The sequence below is a fragment of the Lontra canadensis genome, unplaced genomic scaffold (assembly GCF_010015895.1).
Source record: "Lontra canadensis isolate GAN:19392208 unplaced genomic scaffold, GSC_riverotter_1.0 scaffold20, whole genome shotgun sequence".
Taxonomy (NCBI): domain Eukaryota; kingdom Metazoa; phylum Chordata; class Mammalia; order Carnivora; family Mustelidae; genus Lontra; species Lontra canadensis.
Window position 1 is genome coordinate 2,530,019 of NW_022631014.1, and position 21,045 is coordinate 2,551,063.

The 21,045-nt window shown below is 36.3% G+C and overlaps 1 protein-coding gene across 1 annotated transcript in view; it reads left to right on the forward strand.

The window, feature by feature from the left end:
• The window catches only part of KCNH8 (potassium voltage-gated channel subfamily H member 8), a 391,780-nt gene that overhangs the window by 247,413 nt on the left and 123,322 nt on the right, over positions 1-21,045 (forward strand). The gene's annotated exons all lie outside the window — the stretch shown is intronic.

Sequence of the window (21,045 nt, forward strand, 5' to 3'; positions counted from 1 at the left end):
ACTTGACTCTCCCAAGCTTCACCTGCTAGGTCTTCACCTTCCAAGTTAACTATTCCTTTTTGAGTATAGCTGTTCCTCCGGAACACTCATCACTGAACTTTATAATTTCCTATATCTCCTGCTAAATTATAATTTCTTTGAATGCACGAACAGAGTATTAGTATTCTTTGTACACCCAAAATCTAGCCAATACATGTACCTATTAGATGATCCATAAATATTGGCTGAGTAAATAAATGAGGGGCAATAATTATTAGTTTCATCACTTAAATAAAATTTAGAACTTAGAAAAGGTAAAAAGACAAAACATTTCAAGGTAGACACAGCTACTAAGTACAAGGGCTGAGATTACAACCTAGTTATGTATTTTTTTATAATTTTTTATTTTTTTATTAACATATAATGTGTTATTAGCCCCAGGGGTACAGGTCTGTGAATAGCCAGGGTTACACACTTCATAGCACTCACCATAGCACACACCTTCCCGAGTGTCCATAACCCCACCACCCTCTCCCTACCCACCTCCCCCTGGCAATCCTCAGTTTGTTTCATGAGATTAAGAATCTCTTATGGTTTGTCTCCCTCCTGATCCCATCTTGTTTCATTTATTATTTTCCTACCCCTCAAGCCCCCCGTGTTGCCTCTCAACTTCCTCATATCAGGGAGATCATATGATAAAATTGTCTTTCTCTGATTGACTTATTTCGCTAAGTTCCATCCTCTAGTTCCATCTAGTTCCCTCTAGTTCCATCCACATTGTCGCAAATGGCAAGATTTCATTTCTTTTGGTGGCTGCATAGTATTCCACTGTATATATATACACCACATCTTCTTTATCCATTCATCTGTTGATGGACATCTAGGTTCTTTCCATAGTTTGGCTATTGTGGACATTGCTGCTATAAACATTCGGGTACACGTACCCCTTCAGATCACTACATTTGTACCTAGTTATATATTTTTAAAAACCATTATTCATTGGGCACCTGGGTGGCTCAGCCAGTTGAGCGTCATACTGGGTTTCAGCTTGGATCATGATCTCAGGGTCATGAGATCGAGTCTCACCTGGGGCTCCATGCTCTGCAGGGAGAATGCTTGAGTTTCTCTCTCTCCCTCTGTCCCTCCCCCTGCTCTCTCACTGTCTCTCAAACAAATAAATATGTCTTCTGAAAAAATAAATAAAAGCCAGTGTTCATCCCAAATAGTCATAACATTATTATATCATCATATTTATGCAAACTAAGATTATAATTTTAAAGGATAAATTACAAAAAAGTACACATATTTTAAATTTAATAGTGGTGTGCCCATAGCATGACTATTATTTCAGTTTTCACGGAAATCAGTAATTTTGGTGGTATTCTTTTGGAGATCTGCAAAACAATTTTCTTTACCCTGGATAATCCAAAATGTATAATAAGAAAGTGTAGAAAAACTAGAAATAATCTGGAAGGGAACAAAAGTCTAGAATACCAAACATGAAGCAAGTCATCTCATTCATCTTTTTGGGAGACCAAGACCAAAAAAAGAGGAAATGTTTAATATTCGCAACCCTTTTAAAAAAAATGTGAAGACCCTATAAGGTCATTCCAGAGGTGTACAACAAGACAAAGCCTGAGAATGTACAACCATAAAAGTAGGTGGGAAAAGGTAGATGGAATGTTTCTTGCTGTGCATGAATTGATGATCGAAGTAAAGATCTACAGGAAGGAACTACAAGAAGTTAATAGCTTAGCAGAAAATAGAGATATTATTTTTCAAAGAATGGAAACAACGGATGCTAATGAAAGAGAGGCAAATGAGGAGGTGATATTTTGTATTTGTGGTGCTGAAACGTTACTTCTGCACAGTGCACTTTAGCCTCAGGACCCTCTGGTGGTGTGCACATCGACACATGTACACACATGTTCACACACACGTTTTTAAGGTGTCTGACTGGGACATCAGGTGGATTTGTACACATGTTTTGAAGAGATGAGAAGGGATGGTCAATTTCAGATCATCTTGATGTCTCTTGAAAGATTTATTAAGCCAAGGATGGTTGTACCAATAAAAGGACTTTTTCTTCTTATGGGACTTATTTATGCTAAAACATTACTCATTCTTTACCTGAAGTTCAACGTTAAGTGGTTGTCCTGTGCTAACTCTGAAAAATTTATACTGGGTGACCTCAGTGGATCAGACTAATGTGTTGGCTTTAAGTAAGCAGCACCAGGAGGCTGAATGCCTAGGAGCTGTTGCAAGAAAGGGTTTATGTTGAAATACTGCTAACCAATTTTTGGCTGAAAATTATAAAAGAAAAACTACCACTTAGGAGTGCCGCCATCCTTAGAAGAGGCTGGAGAATTGGGTGAGTCCCTTGCTCATAATGACAAAAGGTCACATTCTGATTGGACTGTCAAGACCAGCTACCAAAACAGTATTTCATGGGAAATGTTAAATTATGAAGTTAATAGAGGGATGAGGGCAGTGGACTTTGCTTTGTGTATTAGTTACGTTCAGTAAACTATTGTAACAAGAGCTGCAACAATAATTCAGTGGCTTATGAAATGTAGAAAGCTATTTCTCTCTCACTTAATGTTCTGGGGAGTGTATTGAAGGCTGGTAGAGAGAAGAGGGGGAAGGTGGTTCCCGTATGCCATTGTTTAAGAACCGAAACCCACAGTGGCTCTACCATATTTAGTGGCTTCTAAGGTCACTCTCTTCTCCATTACAAGCAGCAGAAACAGAAAAGCAGAGAGTTCAGAAAGACAAATATGCACAATTTTATGTGCAAAATGTAAAATCTGCGTACAGTCCTTCCATTGCAAGAACCTCAAATGTGACTGCACCAGTGGCAAAGTGGGTGAGAATTGTCTTCCAGCTGCAATTCTGTTCCTCTGGATAAAAGGGAATGTGCATTTTGGTGAACAGCGATCTTTTGCTGTTATATTTTGCATGATAGACTACAGTTGCAGTACAGTTGCAGGACTTTTAGACTGAGAGAAGGAGAGCGAGAAGGAAAACAAGGTACTGTTTTAAATATTGAAGGAAATTTCCCTCATCATTCAGCCTAAGGACAAGATGAGGTAAGGTGCGAGATAGGTCTTATTTCCTTTGCTTCTCCCATTCAACGGGGATTTTATTGACTTGAAGATGATTTTAGTCTTTTGAAGAAGTTACAATGAGACCACTGGTTGTGGGTGAGCTGCTTTGCCTGCTACTTAACTTAAGATGTCACAGTCTCTTTTAATGGTGAAGAGAAAGGCGATACAGTGGACTTAATAAGAGATGATGTGTTGGAATGACATACTTTATGGGTGGCTAAAGTTCTCTTGAGTATAATTTTGACTCTATGTGAATTACGTTTTACTGACTGACTTCCCAACCTAATATCAACATAACATGCAGATCTTTTCTTGCAAAATAAATATGCTCTTTCTCCACATTCATTTATCAAGAGCATTGCTGTTACATGTTTTGAATGTATTTCAAATCTTGTGTATTACGAGACACCAAACCAGTTCTTCCCAAGTGGTGAGGCGTATAGAGAAGCAAATGGAAATAATCTACATGCTCATTAAAAGCACTGCCTAAAGGAAAGAGGAAGAATAGTGAACAGTGACAGAGGATGATAATTGATCAGATCAGTCTGTCTTAGACATCATTATTAGGATAAGACAAATGAATCCTTATCACTAAGAGATGTATTTTTGTAAGAGAATGAAAATTTGAACTGACCGTACACATGAATTGAAAATTTGAACTGACCATACACATGAAAAGTCTGATAACAATTGAAATATACAGAAAGCATGGCCAATAGCAATCTTTTTTTTTTTTTTTTAAGATTTTACTTATTTATTTGACAGTGATAGAAGGAACACAAGCAGGGGGAGTGGGAGAGGGAGAAGCAGGCATCCTGCTGAGCAGGGAGCCCCATGTGGGACTCCACCCCAGGACCCCGAGATAATGACCTTAGGCAAAGGCTAATGACTGAGCTACCCAGGCTCCTTGAAGCATATTGAGAAACAATCATGTTTGAATCTCTCCAACAGCAAAGGAGATATTACTGCTTGTACATAAATACATATTCAGCATAGCATCAGTACTGATGGACATTCAGATGCTAAATAAGAAAAGAGCATTAGCTCAAGTATAGAATTCATCAAAAATTACCCCAAGTCAAGTAACATACTAGTGACAGCCAAATACCACATTTGGAGTACTCGCTTTGAGTGAGTACTTTGAGTAATGCCTCAGAAAACAACTCTTGGAATAAAACCCTAGATTTCTGGTTTGTGGCAGTGTTCAATCCTGAGTAAACTGAATTTTGTGGCACTTTCTGACTCCAACCTGACAAAGATAATGTGGCTTTATCCGTATTGCTAGTAAAACAGTCTTAATGTAAAAAAAGTTAATTTGAGGACAAGACCTTTTCCTGAGTACATGAGTAGATGATTTGTAACAAATAGATGTGTCTTTGTAAACTTTTAGTTATTAATCTGTACATCAATAGCCCACTGCCCTACAAATAGAAAATAAGAAGAAATAAGTAATTAAAATATGTAGAAAATATAATAAGTAGAAAGATACAGAGTTGGTAGGTTTTGAGAGTTATGTTTTGCTCTCTGTAGAGTATCATTGAGAACACTATATTTGATTTATACAAACAGATGCAGAAGCACCAGACATTATATTTTATTTGTATAAACAGATACTGGAACAGTTTCTTCCCTAGCCTCCAGAAATGTGCTAAAATAAGTTTAAAGGATAAAGTTTGTAAGAACTTAAAAAAAAAAAAACTTTAAATGTGAAATATAGACAAATAAAAATAACTGGAAACTTTGTTTCTTTTATGGCTGTAGCTCTAATTGGTAACTCTTTGATAGTGTACATTTCCAAAGGATAGATTTAACCCCTAAAGCTCATATTCCACCCTGCCTCTGTCTATAGGTGCATCTTGGTATTCACTGGCTCTGGAATTCCTCCTGTCCCCCTCTAGCACTGACTTGTCTTGTCGAGTTCCATATGTGATTATTTGGATTCTATTTCTGCTTGCCTTGTGATCTCCCTTCTTGGTTTTGGCGATCCAGCTACCATGATGAATTTTTGGCTCTTAAATTCCTGGTGATATTGACTTGTCGTTGGGCTTCTCTCCCTACTCAGACAACCCTAAGGGAGAATTAATGCAAACCAGATACCGTCTTGCTTCCCAACTTTCCTTTTGATTTCAGTGACCTGGATTATAATACAACTAGAGCAAAGAACCACTCTGTGCCCCAACTTTGTCATTATTGCTTGATCCTTGATCCTCCTCGTATCTTACTGAAATCAGATAGGTGTGACTTGACATTATTGATCTTTCTATGATTTTACTCTTCACAAAGACTAAAATAGACTAAATTATAGAAACCACAAGTAGAAATGCAATTATGGCATAACACAAGTACATGAGCAATTTCTATTGATCACAATCATAAAAATAGCTATGAGATCGTAATGTGCTAAAGTGAGAATCTATTTTTCTCTTAAGCATGGTTCCAGTATTTCAAATACTGAATATTTTATTTCATTAAATTTTTTAAAAATATAGTACTTCAGATTTGTGACTAATCAACTTTTGCATTAAAAGTCATATATTAGTCATATTTTAAATGCATTTGAGAATCCTTTGATAGAGTATAAGCATATCCATTTCTGACTGTACTGGAAAAGCTGGTATCTGATAAGTAGGCCATTGGAACAAAATGTAGAGACCAGAAACAGATCTATGCATATACGATCATCAGATTTATGGCAAATGTGGCACTAGAATACTTTGGGGAGAATGGTAGTGCTTTCTAAAATGGTGCTAGATCAATTGGATATCCACCTGGGAAAATATAAATCTTGACTCCTGCATCACACAATACACAGAATCACTTGCAGCAAAGGATTGTAGATAAAATGTTAAAGTCAAAAAATAAAACTCCTAGAAGACATCGTAGTAGAATATTTTAATGATCTTGGCAATAGGCACTTTAACAGAACACAACCGACAATCAGAATATATAATAACAATTCTTACAAATCAATTAAAGAAAAAGGAGGAAAATGTATTTCATTAGACAGCAGTCTTGAACTGACATTTCATGAAAGCAGATATTCAAGTATGCAACTAGTATGTGCTTGATATCATTTGGAAAATGAAAGTAATTTCACCACCACTAGAAGGAGTAGAAAAAAATTAAAACAATTTAAGAGACAAATCACCAAGGATGGGGGGAAGATATGCAACAATGTGATATTCCATGCACTGTGTGTAGGAATGTAAATTAGTACAGTCTCTGTTAGACTTTTTGCCAGAATCTACTGGCAAAGTAACATATAATTATGTCCCAGCAATTCAACTCGTAGAGTCAACAGGCCTACCTATAACTTATACAGGGAAAGGTATTATGTGTGTGTGCGTGTGTGTGTGTATTTCTAAGAGCATTAACTGTAATAGCCCAAATTGGAAACAACCCAAATTTTCACCAACAGTAAAACTAAGAAGTGAATTTATGTATACTCATACAATGAAATATTACATAACAATAAAAAGTGAACGTGATACCAAATTATCACATGCAATGTCTAATGAAAGAATCTATACACAAAGTACATACTGTTGATCCATTTATATAAATTTCCTAATTAATTAAATAAAATTAAAGGATCTTTTGGGAGTTAATGACTGGACAAGATCATAAAAGAAGTTTCTTATGTTCTCATCCTAGTTATATCTCTATCCATTAGTGATGACAAAAATGATCAGCTTTGGGAAAATTCATACTGTCCACTTAAGACCAGTGCATTTTGCAGTATATATGCAATTTTTGAATTAAATCCTTTTTTAAGGAGAGGAGTTAAGATGGGGGAGTGCAGGGACCCTAAGCTTGCCCTGTCCCTGGAACACAGATAGATAATTATCAAATCATTCTGAACACCCAAGGAATCAATCTTAGGACTGAGACGACAAAATTGCAAGTCTTCAAGTATAAAAGTGACAACCTTCTAGAAGGTAGAAGGGAGATAAGAACTGCAGGTACTGTGGAGGGGAGGGAGCTTTGTTTACAGGGACAACCACAAGATATTGTAAGCAGGGGAGCACAAAATCTGAAGCTTCAGAAGTCCATCACCACCTGGGTCATGCCTGGATTAAAGGTGATCTAGGTGGGAGAAGAAGGGCAAAGACCAGGAGTGGACAGCATGGTCTGAGGATCCCCTGAGTCAAAAAAAGGACAGGTGGTGCCAACCTTCTGCACTGTATGAGCAGATATGCCAGCTGAGGACTCAGCTGGGTGCTGGATTTTTCGCTCTACTTTGCCATGAACTATGAACGGCTATTTGGTCGGGCTTTTCCTGGGATGGGCCAGTGAACAGTGAAAGTATGGCAAGACCCTCACCAGAGGATTAGCATGTTTCCATATCATGGGAGTCCCTAAAACTTGGGGTTTTCAAACCCAGCAGTGCACTTAAGAAAAAACACAAGAGTATGGTGCCACCTGGCAGGCAGTAGTCTCGGACACAGACAAGGTGAAGGCAGAGATCTGATGGAAGCTGGGATGCAAGAGGAGTGATTGTTTGCTCTTCCGGGAGGGCTTTCTGAAGAGTGGTGAGCACAAATTCTCAGCTTCGGGGAGGGGGCCACACTATTTTGCCTCTGCCTTTCAGCAAGGACCAAACTTTAGTGAGCTAAACAGCACCACCAAGTGAAGATTGGAGCTGCTTACACCACACCCTGCCCACCCTGCTCCCTGTAAGTGCATCTCCACTAGGACTAGTCTGCCCAAGAATCAGTGCAACAGGACCCTCCTCCAGAAGACCAACACAGACTTCTTGCTCACACCAAGTCTATTGTCAAGTGAGCTGCAAAGCTTTAGCTCTAGGGGAAACAATCTAGCTTTCTTTTTACTTTTATATTTTATTTTATTTATTTTATTTTTAATTCCTTTTTAAATTTTTATTTACTTATTCATTTTATTTATATATACTATATATTTTTTTGATACATATATTTTTATTTTTTGGATCTAGCTTATTTTAACAAACAGACAAAAACCCACCTAGGAAATAGCTTGCTTGCTTTTTTTTTTTTTTTTTTTTTTCCCTGGCTCTCTGGAAAAAATGACAAGATGGAGGAATTCACCTGAAAAGAAAAAAAACAAGAAGTAGATATAACAGCCAGGGATTTAATCAATATGGATATAAGTAAGATATCTGCACTAAAATTTAAGATAATTATAAGGATATTAGCTGGGCTTGAAAAAAAAATATATAAGGATACTAGCTGGGCTTGATAAAAGCTAGAGAATACCTTATTCCAGAGATAATGGAACTAAAATCTAGTTAGGGCCAAAGTAAAAAATGCTATGACCAAGATACGTTGTTATGGATGCCATAACAATGAGGATAGATGAAGCAGAGGAATGAATCAGTGGTGTAGATAATAAAAGTATGGAAAATAGTGAAGCTGAAAAGAAGAGGGAAGGAAAGGTAATGGATTACGAAGGTAGACTTAGGGAACTCAGCAACTTATTAACATATAATATTAATATCATAGGAATCCCAGAAGATCAAGAGAGAGAAAAAAGGGCAGAAGGTTTATTTGAGCAAATTATAGCTGAAAATTTCGCTAATCTGAGGACAAACACACAGAGAATTCCCATTAAATTCAACAAAAGCCAACTATTGCCAAAGCACATCATAGTCAAATTCACAAAATACACAGAAAAGGAATGACTCCTGAAAGCAGCAAGGAAAAAAAGTCCTTAACCTACAAGGGAAGACAGATCAGGTTTGCAGCAGATCTGTTCATAAAAACTTCTCAGGTTGGAAGGGATGGCAGGATATATTCAGTGTCCTGAAGGGGAGAAATATACACCCAAGAATACTCTATCCAGCAAGGCTATCATTCAGAATAGGAGAGGTAGGAGTTTTCCAGGGAAACAAACACTGAAGGAGTTCATGACCACTAAACTAGCCCTGCAAGAAGTATTAAGGGGGATTTTTTCAGTGTGTGTTGGGGGAGACCAAATGCAACAAAGATTAGAAAGGAGCAGAGAATGTCACCAAAACTCCAACTTTATAGGTAACACAATAGCACCAAATTCAGGTCTTTCAGTAATCACTCTAAATGTAAATGGACTAAATGCTCTAATCAAAGAACATAGGGTGTCAGAATGGATTAAAAAACAAGAGCCATCTCTGCCTATAAGAGACTCATTTTAGACCTAAAGACACTTGCAAATTGAAAGTGAGGGGATAGAGAACCATCTATCATTCTAATGGACATCAAAAGAAAGCTGGGGTAGCAATCCTTATATCAGACAAATCAGATTTTAAAACAAAGACTGTAAAAAGAGATGAAGAAGGACTTACGTTATAATTAAGGAGTTTACCCATCAAGAAGATCTAACAATTATAAATATTTATGCCCCCAATTTAGGAGTACCCAAATATATAAATCAATTCATAATAAACATAAAGAAACTTGATATTGATAAGTTTTGATAAACTTATTGATAAACATAAAGAAACTTGATAACAATGCAATAATTGTAGGGGACTTTAACACTCTACTTACAGCAAAGGACGTATCATTGAAACAGAAAATCAATAAGGAAACAATGGCTTTGAATGACACACTGGCCACATTAATTTAACAGATACATTCAGAATATTTCATCCTAAAGCAGCAGAATACACATTCTTTTCAAGTGCTCATGGAACATTCTCCAGAATAGATCACACACTGGGCCACAAATCAGCCCTCCCCAATTACAAAAGATAGAGATCATATCATGCATATTTTCCAATCACAACACTATGAAACTTAAAGTCAACCACAAGAAAAAAATTGGAAAGACCACAAATACATGAAGATTAAAGAACATCTGACTAAAGAATAAATGGGTTAACCAGGAAATTAAAGAAGAAATAAAAAATTACTTGGAAGCAAATGAAAATGAAAATATGACAGTCCAAAACTTTTGGGATGAAGCAAAGGCCGTCCTAAGAAGGAAGTATATTGCAAAACAGGCCTACCTCAAGAGGCAAGGCCTACCTCAAGAGGCAAGGACTACCTCAAGTCCTAAATGTAAAACTTAACCTTACACCTAAAGGACCTAGGAAAGGAAAAGCAAATAAAGCCTATAGCCAGTAGTAGAAGGGAAATAATAAAGACTAAAGAAAAATAAATGATATAGAAACAAACAAAATTCAGTAGAACAGATTGATGAACCCAGGAGCTCGTTCTTTGAAACAATTTATAAAATTGATATACTCATAGCCAGACTTATCAAAAAAGAGAAAGGTCCCAAATAAATAAAATCACAAATGAAAGAAGAAAGATCACACCATCACCACAGAAATACAAACAATCACAAGAGAATATTATGAAAAATTATTTGCCAGCAAATTGGGCAATCTGGAAGAAATGGACAAATTCCTAGAAACATACAAACTACCAAAACTGAAACAAAAAGAAATACAAAATTTGAAGAGACCCATAGCCAGCAAAGAAATTCAATCAGTAATCAAAAATTTCCCAACAAAGAAAAGACCAGGGCTGGATGGCTTCCCAGGGGAATTCTACCAGACATTTAAAGAAGAGTTAATACCTATCCTTCTCAAATTGTTCCAAAATAAGAAATGGAAGGAAAACTTCCAAACTCCTTCTATGAAGCCAGCATTACCCTGATTCCAAAACCAGACAAATACCCACTAAAAAAATTACAGGCCAATATCCCTGATGAACATGGATGCAAATATTCTCAACAAGATACTAACAAATCAAATCCAACAGTACTTTAAAAGAATCACTCACCATGATCAAGTAGGATTTGTTCCTGGACTGCAGGGATGGTTCAGTATTTGCAAATCAATCAACATGATACACTACATTAATAAAAGAAAGAATAAGAACAATATCATCCTCACAATAGATGCAGAAAAAGCATGTGAAAAAATACAGCATCGATTTTTGATAAAAATATACCTCAACATCATAAAGGCCATATACCAAATACCCACAGCTAATATCATTGTCAATGAGATCTTTTCCTCTATGGTCAGGCACAAGACAGGGATGTCCACTTCACCATTGCTATTTAACATAGTTACTGGAAGTCAAAGCCTCAGCAATCAAACAACAAAAAAAGAAATAAAAGGCATCCAAATAGGCAAGGAAGAAGTCAAACTTTCACTATTTGCACATGACATGATGCTCTATGTAGAAAACCCAAAAGATTCCATGAAAAAATAGCTCAAAATAATACATGAATTCAGCAAAGTCACAGGATATAAAATCAATGTACAGAAAACTGTTGCATTTCTCTACACCAATAATGAAGTAGCAAAAAGCAAATCAAGGAACCAATCCCAATTATAATTGCAACAAAAACCATAAGATACTCAGGGAAAAACCTAACAAGAGAGGTCAAAGATCTGTACTCTGAAAACTATGGAACACTTATGAAAGAAATTTAAGAGGACACAAAGAATGGAAAAACATTTCCATGCTCATGGATTGGAAGAAGAAACATTGTTAAAATCTCTATACTACCCAAAGCAATCTACACAATTCATGCAATCCCTATCAAAATACCACCAGCATTTTTCACACAGCTAGAACGAACTATCCTAAAATTTTGGTGGACCATGAAAGACTCTAAAAAGCCAGAGCAATCCTGAAAAAGAAAACCAAAGTAGGAGGCATCACGAATCTGGATTTTAAGCTATATTACAGAGTTGTAGTAATCAAGACAGTATGGTACTAGCATAAAAACAGACACATAGATCAGTGGAACAGAATAGAGAACCCAGGAATGGACCCACAGCTATATAGACAACTGATCTTCAACTAAGCAGGAAAGAATCCCCGATGGAAAAAAGTCTCTTTAACAAATGGTGTTGGGAAAATTGGACAGTGACATGCAGAAAAATGAAACTGGATCACTTTCTTACACCATGCACAAAAATAAACTCAAAATGGATGAAATACCTACATGTGAGACAGGAAACCATCAAAATCCTAGAGGAGAACACAGGCAGCAACCTCTTTGACATTAGTCATAGGAGCTTCTTCCTAGACACATCTCCAGAGGCAAGGGAAACCAAAGCAAAAATGGAACGATTGGGACTTCATCAGATAAAAAGCTTCTGCACAGCAAAGGAAACAGAAAGATAAAAGGCAGTCTAAGGAGTGAGAGATGACATATTGCAAATGACATATCTGGTAAAAGGTTAGTATCCAGAACGTATAAAGAATTTAGCAAATGCAACACCCACAAAACAAATAATCCAGTTAAGAATGGGCAGAAGACATGAATAGATACTTTTCCAAAGAAGACATCTAGATGGCTAACAAACATCTGAAAAGATGCTCAACATCACTCATCATCAGGGAAATACAAATCAAAACCACAATGAGATATCACCTCATACCTGTCAGAATAGTTAAAATTAATAGCACAAGAAACAACAGGTGTTGGTGAGGATGCAGAGAAAGGGGAACCCTTTGAACTCGGTGGGACTGCAAATTAACCCAGCCAATCTGGAGAACAGTATGGAGGTTTCTTAAAATGTTAGAAATAGAATGTACTTTACAGTTCAGCAATGATGCTACTAGGTATTTACCCAAAGGAAACAAAAATACAGATTTGAAGGGTACATACACCCTGATGTTTATAGCAGCATTATTAACAATAACCAAACCATAGAAAGAACCTAATGTCCATCACCTGATGGATGGATAAAGAAGATGTAGTGTATATACACACAATGGAATATTACTCAGCCATCAAAAAATGAAATCTTGCCATTTGAAATGATGTGGTTGGAGCTAGAGTGTGTTATGCTAAGTGAAATAAGTCAGAGAAGGACAAATACTGTATGATCTTACTCATAGTGGAATTTAAGAAACAAAACAGATGAACATATGGGGTGTGCTGAGGGAGAAAGGGAAACAAACAATAAGAGACTCCTTTTAAAGATAGAGAACAAACTGAGGGCTGATTAAGGGATGTGGGTGGGGGATGGGCTAGGTGGGTGATGGGTTTTAAAGGCAGTTGTTCTGAAGATCACGGGGTGTTATATGTAACTGATGAATCATTGAATTCCAATCCTAACAACCAATATTGCACTGTGTATTGACCAACTAGAATTTAAATAAAAACTAAAAAAAAAGTAAAAACAAAAGTCAAAACAGTTTTAAAGATGCTTAATAATTTTATATACAGCAACCTATAGTCAAGATACTACATATTATCTTATAACTCTAAAAAGTAATCTTAAAAAGTAATTCATAGATCTCTCACCAGAAGAATTCCTTCCTAAGCTACAAGAAGGTGAAAAATTATAATAAAAATATTTTATGGTTATATACAGGCAGACTCTGAGTATAAATTCTAGCTCTCCCACTTTCTAATTGGGTAACCATGGGCAAATTAATTGTGAACCTTATCACTGAATGGACATAAGACCTAATTCATAGTGACCTGTGAGGATCAAAATAGGAAATACATATAAAGTGCTTAAAACAAACCCTATCAGGTAGGAAGACTTTTAAAAATGCTATCTGTTATTATGCTCATTGTTTTTATAGCTTTATTGTCATGTTAGCACCATATATTATTTGTATCAGATCTATAAAGTATCAATAAAAGTAGTGGTATTAATTTCTTGGGCAACTTTCGGTAAGTCATTCATTGTCCCAGTTTCTCAGTTTTGAAGCCTATAGAATGGCAGTAGTAGTACCACTAGTAATAATACTAATACTGATCACAACAGCGGCAGCTAATGCTGCTCAGTGGTTTACAACCCAAGAATTGTGACTCCAGATACTTACTGTTAGCCACTCTGCTCTATTGCCTTTTAGGAACACGTATCTGTTGGGATGGTCTGTGGTAACAAGTAGCCTCAAAATCTCAGTGGGGTATAACACAGAGGTTTATGTCTCCCTCATGCTATGTGTCCATTGTGGGTCAGCTGCGATTTCTGCCCACTATAGTTAGTCAGAAACCTTGGCTGACAGAGACTCCTTCTTGCCCCATGTTCCCATGGTCATCAAGGCAGGGAGAAGAAAATGTGAGGAATTGCTCACTAGCTTTCAAAATTTTGCCCAGTGTTTCAGGCTACTTCTGCTCTCATAATTTTAGCCAGAGTGAGGCACACAATCTCTTCAGGTGGTGGGGAAATATCATAAAATATAATCATACCAGGAGGTAGAGAGCCAGGAATATTTGGTAAGCAGCAATAAAAACTGCCATAAATACTAAGAGAACTATTTTCCTCAAATATGAAAATGATGATGAAAGCCCTAATTAAAATGTAATAACCACAAAGGCCTTATTTAATCTAAAATTTTTCTAATGAGGATGTATGTGTTGGATTTCACTTTGGGGCAAACATTAATTATATCAATGCATTTTTAAGCCATTTCAGTTTTCATCAATTCTAAGTTTTATTACTTGGATAAACAATATTTACTTCATATGAAATTAATAGACTCGAACATTTAGGGTTTTTAAATTTCAGATATTTTTCATTTCAGATATTTATAGATACGACAGTCCTTATATTTACTGTTGTACTTAAATTTGGAAAGTTTACCACATGGTAAATATAACTATAGACAGAATAAGTATGCCAAAGGGATTTCTATAATTAAGTGGCATATGCATGAATCATGGTCTTTCAGTAGGTTTATGTTTAATCATTAAATTATTTTTATTAAATTATTTTTATTAGATATTTATTAAATATCTAATTTAAAGTTACATATTACTGAAATGAAGTTGAATAATTTATAGGGAACCAAAATTGGTAGTTTTTACACATACCAATGTGCATGTTATATGGAAGTCTTTTTACATGGTAAATTTATACAATAAAATGAAAGCAATGTACCAAGTCAATATAATAAAATAATTAGTTTATAGACAGTAAGTGGGGGGTTTAATAGAGATACATGGGGAGTGTGTGCTGTCTCTCTTGACCTGCCACCATAGTCACAGATGGGGCTTACTTATGCACCAAAAGGTGGACTGACATCAGTAATAAAATCAAATTCTGTGGCTGTGAGACAAGGGATCCTTTTTTGCACATATCATCCAACTTTAAGTGCCAAGGGCCCTGCATGGGGCAAAGAACACAACAGGTCATCAACAGGGTTATTTTTATAGTGCTGAAGAATTTTGCCAAGCTGAAAGGGATAGCTATACTTTAGCCCTTTCAATAAGGAATAGTACCAGTCATTTGGGAGCAGTCTGTATGAAAAACGTGGAGATTTAAGTTGGCAAAAGTTTACTTCAAGTTATAGTGACTTTTAGGTCCCTCCCCTTCTGTGTGGGTCTGTGTGATGTTGATATCGAGGGTCAAACCCAGTATAGGGGTCCACCATGGTTAACGCAGGTACAAAAGAGAAGTCAGTACCAGCATCAAACACCCCTTGATGCACCTGCTTGCCTTCTTCTTCAGGCATTGCTCTTAAAGGCTAGTTCTCAGAGTCTGCTGCCTTTTCTTTACAGATTTCTCATTTATAGTAAGCAAGAACAACAAATGCTGACAAGATGAGCAGGGAAAGAATGGCATGAAAATCTCATCCATTAACATGGAGAATCAATTACATTCTTAGGATTGTTAGTCCCTCAAACTTCTTCATTAATTAGCTCTTGGTTATTCATCTTCCCACACCTTCTGGCTCAATTTGCTGTGACATCACACTGTGTTCAGAGCACCTAACAAGCAATAAAAAAAGACAGGGTATCTTTAGAATATGAGTCGGCAGCTGGTTTAGCTAAATATCCTTCCGCCCACGCTGTACTACATTGATTAATTTTTAAAGAAATAGCTAAATGAAGATATTAATTATTTCTATGTGGTGCATATGCTTGCATGCACACAATTATATTTTAATTTACTTTTTAACAAATAAGCCAATATGATTTTTAAATTATTTCCCATCTGGCTTACATACTAATAAAGAATAAAATCTATTAATTTGTGCCATATAAAATTCACCCTTTTTTTCTTTTACTTTCTAATTATATAGTTCTCAAAGATATCAAACTAGAAAAAATAGATTTAACCTTCCTGCTTTTTAGTCCACATACATAGCTGTTTAGTGTGGGAGTGAAATGAAACACTTATTTTTGGAGGTCTTAACAATATGAAAACAGAACATGTACACAGTTCTCTCCATTATTTGTCTTTATTTTAATCATGCTTATGTAAAACTGAAATGCAACAAGGCAAATTTATTATCCTGAAAATAATTGCCATCTGAATTGTCAGAGAATTTAATTATATTTCGCCTCATTTTGGTGGTATATATTATGACCAGGTTTTGGAAATTCTATAAACCCCATAGAGTACATATGATGATTCTCTGTTGCCCTCCTTATTTCCTCATTACACATGATACCAGCACCATGCGTTACAAGGGATTATTTATGTACATACAAACACATGAGACAGTAAGGTTTTGAGGCAGTAAATTCTTATAAATTAATTTGTTACAGTTTTTAGAATATTTTCCTGGTTCGAACTGTGTGTGTGTGTGTGTGTGTGTGTGTGTGTTGTGTGTATTTATGGACAATTGTGCATGTTGATAATAAACATAATTAATGAGGAAAACCACATATAGAAATTTGGATAACAATGAGTATGCCTTCATGTATTTTCAACATACATCAAAAAAACATTATACTTATGCTTTCCGGATGTCTCAAAATAGAAACCACACTGTTGCATTTCAGGTAAGTTGTGGACTGTCTGGAGGAGCCCACATTCTTACTGTAATGTTTGAATGAGTCACTGATTTAATTGCCGAAGATACACAACCTTTAAAGGAAGTGAGATAAGCACAGGAGGAGGAGAGGCTGCTGCCAATGTTTGCCAAGCTCCACTTCGCAGCTGTGATTCTCTTAGGAGGGACACCAGCTCTGGAAGGAAGGCTTTTTTCTTCCTCATCAGAATCTTGTTTTATTCTATGCTTCCTTCATTCTTAGAGTACTTGGGGAGTCATCTCTGCCCTTCCATTTAAGGGGATATTTACAAGCATTGATTTCTCTTGGTTCTCAAACACCGATACCACATTCTTATCAGTGACAAGAAAACAGTATTCCCTGCTGTCCCTAGACAGAATCCAAGACAGTTCATCCCCTTACATTCAATTCGGTGTCTCCTATGACACTTTTGTGACATTCTTTTACCTGGGTGGTGCTGATGCTCTGTTTGACCCAGGGGTTCTCAACAGAAATGCACTGCCCTGCACCAACCTGTTGTTATTCCCTCTAAAATATATTGGGAAGTGTGGTAATCTTGAAGGTAATGGAAAGAAAATGGGATCAAGTGTCAATAGATGTCCTGTCTTCTGTTGCTTACTGTCTTCATGGCTTTAAATAAGGTTCTTAAATCTCCTGAGTCCTTGGTAAAATAGTACACATTAGAGAATTGGTATTGTCACACAAAATCATGAATGTGAGAAAGTTTTGTAAATCACAATACACCAGAATTATGACTATTTTTAAGCATATGACAAAAGTAGGTTTCTTAGAAATGAGCTTTCCAAAAATAATACTAATCATTGAATAAACCTACAGTTTTGCACAACAATAGGACCATTGTCCTGGAAATCTTGGAATATAATATATATTGAGTTTTATCTCCCTGAAAATAAACCTGAAGTATTCATGTATTTCAAAAATAGACATGTATCTGTAGATTTTTAAAAAATCGCTTTTATATTAACTATTGTCACTGTTTGTGTATAAAAGTCTTATAATTTAAAAAAGTCTTATAATTACTTCTTTTTAAAACCTAAAATTAGCATATCTTCTGTTCACCCAATTAACTCAAATGAGTAACAAATTATTTTTTAAAAGCTTCCTAAACTGATACTCTGTAATGACTCATCCAAGAAAATGTCTTTTCTATTCAGAAGTCTGCCCCTCTTTTATTTTTTAGTCAAACACATAATTTACTACACAGCTTTAAAAATGTTTGCTGCATCAATCAACCAAAGGCCAATCACTTTATTCATTCCTCCATTCATGGGTGTGCCCCAGAGTGTAGATGGTGACAGCTGGTTTTCTGTGAAATTTGTGGTAGAACGGGTGATCAGTTAGTAAATATGCAAGGAATTTGTCCCTCCGGTCTTTTTTCCCCTCTTTTTCAAGTCTTTATTTAAATTCTAGTTAGTTAACATATTGTGTAATATTGATTTCAGGAGTAAAATTTAGTGATTCTGTCCCTCCAATCTTATAATGAACTTACAGACTTATCTCAGCCTGTGTTATGGAAAACCGCGGGGTTTTCTTCATTGGAAGGGCGTGGTAAATAACTCTGGATTTCTCACTCATAAAATGAAAACCTAAATGCCTAATCTGAGCTCTCTTTTGGAAAGCAGGAAGTTGAAATCCCTGCCTTATTTCAACAGCTGGTGGCCTGACCTGTTAAATTGGCTTGCTAAGAAACAAATACATGAGCCCAGAAAGTGAAAAGAAAGAATGAGAAGTGCACATGCTACCCTAACAGCCTGATGGCATTCCAGTGTTCTGTTCCTTCTTGGTGGCCCTGCAGCATGATAGCACTTTTACTTTGCAGCAGAAACCATCTTGGGATGGTTTTCATCTTTGTGAATGGTTTAGCCACTGATTCCCCCTTTCCAATTCTCAATATTAACAATAGAACTATTTCAATATTTTTTTTGACAAAAATGTGACTTTTAATAATGCCATTTTAAAAAGTTGGTTTATTCACAGTAGACTAGAAAAATTACTTTATTTTTAAGTCCCCCAGAACTTGCTTCCAGACTTGGAAGGGGACTGGCCTCTGTGAAGGTACCAAAAGTCAAAGTACTAAATTGGAAATTAGAAGACTTGGGTTTGGGTCTTGCTCATTCACTAACTAGCTGAGGAGTCTAATCCCATGCTTCAGTTTCATCATTTGTGTGACTCTGGACAAGTCACTTCAGTTCCTTTGTGTCTCAGTTTCCTCATCTATAAAGAGGATCATAAAACTGTTTACCTCTTAGCATTGTTGTAAGGAGTCCATGAGATAATGATTATAAATGGCCCAGAACAGTACTGGGCTCATGCTAACAGCATCTATGGTATCTCTGATAATGTAATAGTAATCTGTCTTGTCATAGTTCCTATATTATCTCTCTTCACAAGGTTATGATGAGAACCAAATGACCGAACCCATGTTGTATTCATTTTTTAAAAAAGATTTTATTTATCTATTTGAGAGAGAGAGAGCATGGGGGTGGGGGGGGTTCAAAGGAAGAAGAAGACTCCCCATTGAGCAGGGAGCCCGAGGTGGGACTCAATCCTGGGACTCTAGTATCATGACCTGAGCTGAAGGCAGCCGTTTAAACAACTGAGCCACCAGGAACCCCCATGTTGTATTCATTTCTGTAGTGCTGCCCAGCCAATCACCACAAACTTGGTAGCTTAAAACAGGAGCTATTGATTATTTAGTTTCTATAGGTTAGATAGGTCTGGCCTAGCTGGGTGCTCTGCTCAGAGCTTCATAAGACTGAAATCCAGGTGTCAACTCGGTCTTTTCTTTCTGGACCTAAGATCCTCTTGCAAACTCATGTGGCTGTTGGAAGAACTCATTTCCTTAGGATGGAAGTCACCATTTCTTGCTAGAGGTCAGTAAGGGGCCACTCTCAGCAACTAGAGACAGTCTGCCTCTCGCTGTCACGTGGCCTTTTCAGCATCGTGGCCATTGCTTTCTTCCCAGCCAGGAAGAATGTATCTCACTGGTTTCCAATCCCTTACCACCAGTTGAAGAAAACTTGCTTGTACAGGACTTAACTGATCAAGTCAGGCCATCCAGGCAAATCTCCTGTTAGCCATATCCTATAACATGATCAATGCATGATATCATGCTCACAGGTTCCACCCCACTTAAGGGGAGGAGATTGTGTGAGAGAGAGGGTCATTGTTGAATTCTGCCTACCACAAATGTGAACATGAAGTGAAAAGTAAAAATAACATACCTAGTACACATTATGTATGTCGTATCACTGCCATCATCATCATGATCGTGATATCAATTTTTACCCTCATGCAGCCCTATTCTACTTATTTTCAAAGGTTTAAATAAATTGTAAAGATTATTCCAGTTCATTCAATAACTATGCAACTCAGAGCTTTGCATTTGCTTCATAACTCCCTCAATTCTTATTCTCTTTGGTATATTTACTTCCCACATTCCCTCCTTTGATCATTGAGTCAATGAATCATGGCACTCCTCAAGAATGAAGTTCCATAGAGAAGTATGTTGTATTGAATTCATGGTCCATAAAATACTCAACCATTACCCTCCTTGCATGTATGTAGCAATCCTGAAATTCCCTATGGCCTGGTTGTGCTCAACTCTAAAACAGACTAAGGAAAAGGTAATCTCTTCCAGTGCTTTAAAGATATTTAACCCAAGGACTAATAGAGATGTTTATTTATAGATAGCAGGAGTGACCCCAAGACGATCCTTGTGGGTCTGGTTGTCATTTACCAGCGCTCATGAAGGCCATATATTGTTGAAAGCTTCATAATATTTAGTAAATGTAAATATAAAATAGAATATAAAATAAAAATATAATAAAATGTAAGGAAGGGTTGAAATGATTACATCATCCACGAAAATGGAATGGGGAAATTTAACCTAGAAATTTAAACAAGAATCTTCTGGTATTTTGTTAATATAAGTGCCATTAGGGCAGAGATGAATTCTCTGCCTAAATAGAGATTAGTAAAACTTTGTTCATGAAATAAAGTATAATTTTATTTAAAAAAAAAGATTACAAACTGGAAATTATATCTGTGTTCAAAATCATCCTTGCCACTGTTGACATTATGATCATGGATGTGTTACTTTTCTTCATTAAGACTTAGTTTTTGGAAAAAAAAAAAAAAAACAACAACAGTTTTTGCCTCTTTAACATAGAGGTAATACTGTCTACTTAAGAACATGTTCTGAGGATTAAGTGAAATAACCTATGCTGAGTTCTTAGGACAATGCCAAGTA